The following is a 9,047-nucleotide window of genomic DNA, read 5'->3' on the forward strand; positions in this document are numbered from 1 at the left end:
TAGGCTTTTTATGCCAGTTACCCCACAGGTTAAAAAGGGACTTATTTTACTGGTAGGGATGATTGGCCCTGACAATCATCAGGGGGTAGGACTGCTGCAAAGTAGAGCAGGAAGCAATAATCTTGGCATTCAGACAGTCGACTGGATCTTCTTTGTGTTGTTCTGTTGTGTGTGTGTGCTCAGTCATGGCCAACTCTTTGTGACCCCATGGACTGTAGCCTGCCAGGTTCCTCTGTACATGGAATTTTCCATGCAAGAATACTGGAGTGGGTTGCCTTTTCCTTCTCCGGGGGATCTTCCCAACCCAGGGGCGGAACCAGAGACTCCTGTGTCTTCTGCATTGCAGGTGGATTCTCTACCGCTGTGCCACGTGGGAAGCCAACTGGATCTTCTTTAGCTACTCTCAAATGTGTTTAATCCAACTCAGAGGGTGGAAAGTAACTCCAGGTGAGTTCATGGACCCAAGGAGCCTTCTACCTGATCTACAAATTTCTGAAAGAAGTCTATTAAAATCTCTCATTTTGGACTGTGAATTTTCCTATTTCCTTTTGTAGCTCTTTTTTTTTTTTATTTCAACCATCAATGGCATTTTATTTTGGAAGTTTCTATGCATTCCATATGTATTAACTTCCTTTCCCTCATCACTCCCTCCTTAAAAAAATTCAGAAAGATTAAAAAAATATATATAAACTCTCTTACCTAATTTCTCTTGTCTTAGTTTAAAAAAACTTAAGTGGTGCTTCTCCTTTATGAGAATACTGCTTTTTTAAGGAGAACTCACAGTCTGCCTTTATGCTCACTACAGATTTCTACTCCTTCCTGGAGAAAAAATGGTCAATGCTTCTGCTTCTTTTTAATAAATTCATTTCTCCATTATTGCACATTATCATTCCCCACTTGACACCTTCTTAGAAACTTGATTGTTGGATGCGTTTTTCATTTGGCAAAAATTCAATGTGGCTTTGCGTGGGATGTCTAAGTGTCAGAAACAGCAGTGTTGATGTTCTGAGAGGAAAAATATATACAGAGATGCATACAATCCCTGGAAGAACGAATGCAAGAGACTGAAATAGGGGGCGCACACAGTTAAGAAGGCTGATAGACACTACTTGGTTTTTAATTCTATGGCTGTCAGCCACTAAAGACTGCAATGTAGGCCGGAATATAAATTTCCACAAGAGGTTGGTTAGGCACTGTGAAATGACAGAGTTTGCTTCACTCTGAAGTACATAAAGCAGAGACACACAGGAAGGAGCAGTCTGGGTCACGTGCAGTGAGAAGATCATGAAGAGCATTTCTGCAAATGTTCAGTCAACACAGGCACTGGGGAAGAAAAAGAAGCATCTGACTAAAATACACTTCCATCTCTAACTCACCCAAGACCCCAGGCCTCCTCAGCGCCTCAGATCTGCAAGGCCAAAATGAAGTTTAGAGTTATGTGTCATTCTAGGTCATCTGCAAACTGGTTTGTTGGGGCCATCTCAGAAGACCTGGGTGTGTCCGAGAGGGCAGCAAGTCTACCCGGAAGGGTATGCCTTAATGATCTTCACATCATCCACGGGGCGGTCCTGGGAGTTTGTTTCCACCATTCCAACTCGATTCACCATGCCTATACCCTGACACACACGGCCAAAAATGGTGTGTTTGCCATCAAGCCACTGGGTGGGAGCCAGGGTCACAAAGAACTGGCTGCCGTTGGTGTCAGGCCCTGCATTGGCCATCGCGAGAATTCCAGCCCCTGTGAATTTCAAGTCTGGATGAAGTTCATCTTCAAACTGCTTGCCATAGATAGATGCACCACCTCGACCTGTCCCTGTTGGGTCACCTCCCTGGATTATAAAGTCTTTGATGATTCTGTGGAATTTGGTGCCATTGTAGTAACCTCAACGAGCCAATTCAGCGAAGTTCTTACAGGTCTTCGGAGCATGCTTCCAGTACAGCTCCAGCATGATGATCCCCGTGCTGGTCTCCAGGTACACGTTGGGCGGCTGCCAAGAGTCTGGAGGAATCGCCGCCATGGCGAGGCTGTCTGAAAACTCCCCCCTTTTGTAGCTCTGTCAAAATTTGATTTATATACTTTGAAGATAAGTTGTTAGATATATAAAGTATGAGTGGTGATTGCATCTCAGGGGAATTAAATTTTTATCATTGCAATAAATTATTAAGTAATTTGAAATAAATATATTAACTACAATAACTTTCTTTTGGTTTATATCGCCTGATGTAAATTTTCCATCATTTTTTTCCATCTTTCCTTATTTTTATGTGTGTCATGTAAAAATTACAATTGGAAAGTATAACTGGATTTGCTTTTTTTTTTTTTAACTTTTTAAAATGTTTGCTGTGCTGGGTCTTAGTTGTGGCACTCAGGTTCTTCATTGGAATGCGGGCTTAGTTGCCCCCAAAGCGTGTGGGATCTTAGTTCCCAGGATGGGGACTGATCTTGTGTACCCTGCATGGGAAGGCAGATTCTAAACCACTGGACCACCAGGGAAGTTCCCCTAGTGGAATTTTTCATGTCAATGTGTGGCAAAAACCACTACAGTATTGTAAAGTAATTAGCCTCCAACTAATAAAAATAAATGAAAAAAAAATAAAACCCAGTCTGACTGAAAAGAGCTGTATATAGGTTCATTTCTACTTTCTATCTGTTCCACAGTGTTCTTTCTTTCCTTTTTCCTTGACCGCTTTTTTTTTTTAATTGAACTTTTTCTTCTTTCTTTAATCCATTTTTCTCGATTAATCTGAAAGTTATATCCTTTCATTTTGGCTTCCCAGGTGGCTCAGTGGTAAAGAATCTGCCTGCCAATGAAGGAGATGTGGATTCAATCCCTGGGTCAGAAAGATCCCCGGGAGAGGGAAATGGCAACCCACTCTAGTATTCTTGCCTTGGAAATCCCATGGATGGAGGAACCTGGAGGGCTACAGTCCACGGGTCACAAAGAGTCAGACATAACTTAGCAACTAAACAATAACAATCCTTTAATTTTAGTATTTTATGGTAACTTCAGCTATTTTACCTGCATACCTAACATGTCATTCAATGATATTTAAGTTAATCAATATCCTTTCCCTTTGTTTGGAACAATCCCTAGACCCTAGAATGCTTTAACTCTGATCACTACCCTCTCCCACTTATGTGCCATTAGTGACTAGTATTTTAGTTCTCGTCTTTTTTCTCCATAAAGTATATATTATATTTATTTTATATATTTGACTTTTTTTTTAGATTTGTCCATATATTATATTATCCTTTTGTAATCTTCCTTTATTGTTTCAATTTGTATGTCACATTTTTTGTCTAAAGTCATTACATGAATATAGACTTTAAAATTTCCTTTGGAAAGGGTCTATTGTAGTAAAATCTATTTTTACTTGTCTGAAAAAAATTTTCCTAATTTTGCTTCTTTCTTGAGAGCATTTTGGCTGCATAGATAATTCTAGGTTGACATTTGTTTTCACTCAGCCCATGGGAGATATTATATCCCTCTCTTGAGCCTTCTATTGTTGCTATTGGGAAATCAGTGTTCGTCTTAGCTGCTTTTTTTTGTTTGTATGTTTGTTTTAAAAAACTTTTTTTTTTTTTTTAGTCTTTGGTATGTATTTCACCATGATGCATCTGAATGTGGAAATGTTTTTATTTATCTTACTTGAGATACCACAGACATGCTAAGTTTGAAGATTTATGTCTATTAATAACTTTTACGGGCTTCCCTGGTAGCTCAGTGGTAAAGAATCTGCTTGCCAATGCAGGAAACATGGCTTTGATCCCGGTCCATGAAGATCCCACGTGCCATGGGGCAACAAAGCCCATGTGCCACAACTATGAAGTCTGTGATCTAGAACCTGGGTATGTGTGCTAAGTCACTTCAGTCGTGTCTGGCTCTTTGTGACCCCATGGACTGTAGTCCACCAGGCCCCTCTGTCCGTGGAATTCTCCAGGCAAGAATACTGGAGTGGGTTGCCGTTACCTCCTCCAGGGAATCTTCCCAAGCCGGGGATCGAACCCATGTCTCTCATGTCTCCTGCATTGACAGGCAGGTTCTTTACTACTAGCGCCACCTGGGAAGCCCCGAGAACCGGGGAGTCGCAACTGTTGAGCCCATGTGCCCATGAAATTACTTTACCGACCCATGTGCCCTAGGGCCCCTGCTCCACAGCAAGAGAATCCACCACCAGAAGCCCACGCATCACAGTGAAGAGCAGCCCCCACTCTCCACAGCTAGAGAAAAGCCTACACAGCGCAAAGACTCAGCACTGCCAAAAATAATAAACAAAATTATTTTTTAAAAATAGTAATTTTTATGATTCTCTTTTTAAACAATCAATCTTTTTGTAAATCTTCTCTTTTCTTATCTACTAATCTAACCTCTTATCTACTTCTGGAACCATAAATGTTTGTTAGAATTCACTTTTATCTTTTATCATTTAGCCATTTTTTTTTAATTTCTTCCTAACCATCCTCAGAGACTCTCTTCTTTCTCACTATCTTCCAAGTAGCTAATCCTTCTTTAGTTCTGACTGATCTGCCATTAATTTCTCCACTGTTTTAAGTTTTAATTATTTTACTAAAATAAACCAAAAGTTCTAGGTGATTCTTTTTCAGATTTGGTCATTTTGTATAGTCTCTAATTCCTTCCTCATTATTTTCAATCTCTCTTTTTTTTTTCTTTAAATATACTCAACTTACTTATTCATACTCTGTGTCTGGTGATTTCATTATCTGAATTTGTTGTGTGTCTGATTCTGATACCTCTGGTATCTCTTTCACTTATGGTACCTGGTTCCCTTGTATTTTGTGGTTTTTAAATTAGCTTTCGGATTCCTTGGAATTTCATTTGCAGAAATTCTTGAGGCATGGGTTGACATGGACTGAAATTATTGTCCTCCAGAGAGGATTTTAGGAGAAAGCAATGGCACCCCACTCCAGTCCTCTTGCCTGGAAAATCGCATGGACGGAGGAGCCTGGTAGGCTGCAGTTCATGGGGTCGCTAAGAGTTAGACACGACTGAGCGACTTCACTTTCACTTTTTACTTTCATGCATTGGAGAAGGAAATGGCAACCCACTCCAGTGTTCTTGTCTGGAGAATCCCAGGAATGGGGGAGCCTGGTGGGCTGCCGTCTATGGGGTCACACAGAGTCGGACACGACTGAAGCGACTTAGCAGCAGCAGCGGAGAGGACTTTAGTTTGCTACTTCTTTGGCGTGTAAGTAACCCAGGGACACTGAAGTAAGTTCTCTGCTTCAGTTTTGTTTTTTTTAAGATAGTGTGAATTCAGGCTACAAAGTCATGTAAGTGCTAGCTTGTGGTTATGAATTTTTAGCAGACATTTACCCTCTTCATTGAGTGTATGTGTCAAAATCCACAAGGTTCCTTGCTATCCCCTTCTTTCCAGCAGGTTTATTTCTTGCTCACCTTTGCCTTGATAATATTGACTTTAGGGTCCCAAATCATGATTAAAAGTGCTGTTTTAAATCAATAATGAAGTGATGGAAAATGTAATTAACAGTTGTGTTATAACTTGCAAAAAGTTGTTAGATCCCTGTATCATGCCTTAAACTAAAATATATTCTAAAAAAGATTAAAAATGTTACAGTAAAAAATGAAATCAGGGGAAGTTTATAAACATACTCTATGTATTCTCCCTCCCCTGAAACAACTCAACAGTGCGGCAGAAGTTGTGGGAAAAACGTGATCACTGTCAGAGCCTTCAGGATAAGTCCCACCTATGGGACTGCAGCTTTGGATTTTATGGAGACAAGCAAGTACTATTCAGACATGTAGTAATATCTATTACTGCATAACAAACCAACCTCTTCAACACTCACTGGCTTAAAACAATAACAATGCTTTGCACATGACTCTGCAATTAGGGCACGGCTGAGGAGGGAACTGCTGTCTCTACTCTGCGTTTCATTGGCTGGGGTGGCTTCCTGGAAATGGGAGGACCAACTTTCAAGATGTGTCATGCAAATGGTTGGGGAGTTGGTTCTAGCTGTTGGCTGGAAGCCAGATGGAAATGTATTCCTTGGGCCTCACCCCTGGCTGTCTGGATCTCTCCCATGGCCCACGGGCTTCTTCACAGCATGGTGCTTGGGGGGTCAAGATCAAGTGTCCCAGGAGAACCAGCTAGACGTGGTACAGCTTTTTATGATCTTGCCTCAAAAGCCATATATTATTTTCATTGTAGTCACAATCTTGCATAGGTTCAAGTGGAAGAAACAGACACCACCTTTCACAGGGAAGGGTGTCAGAGTCACATTATTAGAAGAACATATGGGATGAAAAATATTATTTTGCCCATTTTTGTGAAATGCATTCAATCACAGGACATAAGTTTGCTGTAAACTTGACTCTTTGATGTGACCTGTGACATAGTTTATTGAACCCACAGATGACCCCGCCCACCTGGGTAGGACCTGATTGTTTCACAGAGCTTTGGGAATTTTCCATTAGAGAGGAAGCTACTGCATACCTATCTGTGAACTGAGGATGATAATAATACATATTTTAGAAAACTGTCATTAAGGTTAAAGGAATTAACTCATGTAGAGGCCTCATACAGTGCCTGACACATAGCTAGCCTACAGAGGATTCCACCCCAGGGACTCAGCTCTGTGCCCACCTGCCCATATTTCCAGGGTGAAGTAAAAGTTGCTTCTGGCTAGAGAGGGCCTTCCAAGTGTTGGGGTCCAAGTGCCATCAACCAAGGAGTCACATGAAAAAGATCTAGGGCTAGGATTTCACTGGTGGTCCAGTGGTTAAGAATTTACCTTCCGATACAGGGGACGTGGGTTCGATCTCTGCTCGGGGAACTAAGATCCCTCATGCCACAGGGAAACTAAATATTCATGCTTCAACTACTAAGCCCTCCCATCACAACAAAGACTCAGCACAGCCAATGAATAAATAAAAAGAGAGGTCTAGACCTGAGCACCTTCAACCACCTTCTGAACAAATCTGGGCAGCCTGGTCATTTGACCTGCATCCTTCTGCTTCTGGCCACCTGAGGGTGGAAGACACCTTTGACCCCAGGCCACTTGCTATTCTCCACCTCAGACACAGAGCACCTCCTGGGTCACTCCTCTCTGGCCATTATGGGTGGCCTCCATGAACAGAGCAGAGTTTTCCCCAATTGGAGCCCAGTGGAAAGGCAGAGAGCTTCAATCAGTAAGCCAAATTGCCCCAGAAACTTCCGTGAGCCAGTGGCCTGGTTAGTCGGCCATCTTTCGGGACAGCGAGCTTGCAAGAAAACCACTGGTCGTAGCATCAGCCTCCGAGATGTAAGTGGAAGTGACTTCTAATGAAAAGTTAAGGCATCATATAGAAGGACTTCTGCTTTGCCTCTCCTCTGTTCTCATTCATCTGGCCAAGAAATAGAAAAATAAATTCAAAGCAATGCAAGAAAACCAGAAAGGGTGCTTCCAGCAGACCAATACAGTAAGAAATTTTCAAAAAGAAATGAGACTGATTGACAGAAAAATCTGGCAGAGCAGAAGGAACTAAAACCCTTACATGGACCACGGCACTCGAGCAGTTAACAAAAGCGAAAACCAGCTGCGCCATACCCCGGCTCTGCTTCTGCCTCTGCGCAGTGGCTCGGTCACGTCCAGTTCTCTGTGGTCCCATGGCCTGTAGCCCTAATGCCCCTCTGTCCATGGAATTTTCCAGGCAAGACGACTGGAGTGGGTTGCCATTTCCTACTCCAGGGAATCTTCCCAACCCAGGGATTAAACCCGTGTCTCTTGTGTCTCGTGCACTGGCCGATGGATTCTTAACCAATGCACTGCCTGGAAGGCCCATACCCCTAACCCCTACCAGCTCATCAACTCCTGGAGTTGCTCCCACAACAGCTGGCTCTAACTGTATGGACTCAGATGAGAGTCACCGGTATGGTTTACTGAAGTAGTTATTTATCACAGCAGACCCAGGGTAGTTGTGTTCTGAAGACAGGCTCTTGGGAATCTGTGCACATCTCTCCCCAATTCCCATTCAGTACGGTTACATTGCCAGCTTGAAACCGGCCAGAGAATTTATACCATGAAAATCAGCAAATGCAGCAAATCAAGGCTTCCTTCCCTCCACCCTAGAGCTGGTTGTTAAATATTTACCAGCATACCACTGCTCTAGAGTAAGCTAAGATTGGAGGAAAAGGACACTGCCCAGAGGGTCAGGGAACCAATGCTAAAAAGAGAAGTTTACCTTCATAGTCACCCTGTCCTTCCACAATTCCATGAGGCAGATTTCTCTAATGAAAACATGCACTCACTGCCAGGGAAACAGGAGTTTTCATTTGAAGTGAGGAATGCATTCCAGCTATGGATAAAATTTAGTCTAGACTTGCACCTACAAATAGGAACAGAGAACTAAGAACCAGGCAACATTTGAGAGGAATCAACATGAAAGAGAGCACCAAGTTCAGCATACAGAACTAGCTCATGCTAAAAAAACATAGACTTAATGGAAACAGATTAGAAACAGTTAATATCCTCAGAGGTACTTGAAAGTATATTACTTTCAAAAATGAGATGCTTCCCAGGAAACACAATCAGAATTTATGGAAATTTTAAAATATAGTTGCTAGACCTAAAAGTTGGTTTGAGTATGCAATTAAAGAGTTAGAAAATTGAGTTGAAAGATTCTTTGAATATGATATGCCCCAAAAGACAGAAAGAAATGAAGAAATAGGGAGGGAAAAAGAAAGGAAGAAGAAAGAAAGAAAAGTAACATTAACAGACATGGAGGGTAGATATAACTAAAATTGTAGGTATAGAACTGTGAGAATAAACGAGAGGAAAGTATCAAAGGAATAAGAAAAGAACATATCCCAGAACTCAAGAGGGACTTGCATTGAATGGGCTTATTAAATACCAAGCAGAATTAATGCAAAATTATTTTCTGAAGGTGTCTAAGTATTAATATGAAAAAAGTTGGGTTTCCCTGCCTCTTCTTTTAGAAAACACCTATAAATAACAGGAAAATTATAACAGGAAAGTGAGAAACAGTAATGCCAACCCCATATCTAATGAAATGAGATGGTGTCTG

The 9,047-nt window shown here is 41.6% G+C and overlaps 1 pseudogene; it reads right to left on the minus strand.

Annotated features, from left to right (window-relative positions):
- Positions 1-1,264: 1,264 nt before the first annotated feature.
- On the minus strand, positions 1,265-2,035 carry LOC110152242 (peptidyl-prolyl cis-trans isomerase-like 1 pseudogene; annotated as a pseudogene).
- Positions 2,036-9,047: the final 7,012 nt, after the last annotated feature.

Source organism: Odocoileus virginianus, chromosome 14 (genome assembly GCF_023699985.2).
Source record: "Odocoileus virginianus isolate 20LAN1187 ecotype Illinois chromosome 14, Ovbor_1.2, whole genome shotgun sequence".
Lineage (NCBI taxonomy): Eukaryota > Metazoa > Chordata > Mammalia > Artiodactyla > Cervidae > Odocoileus > Odocoileus virginianus.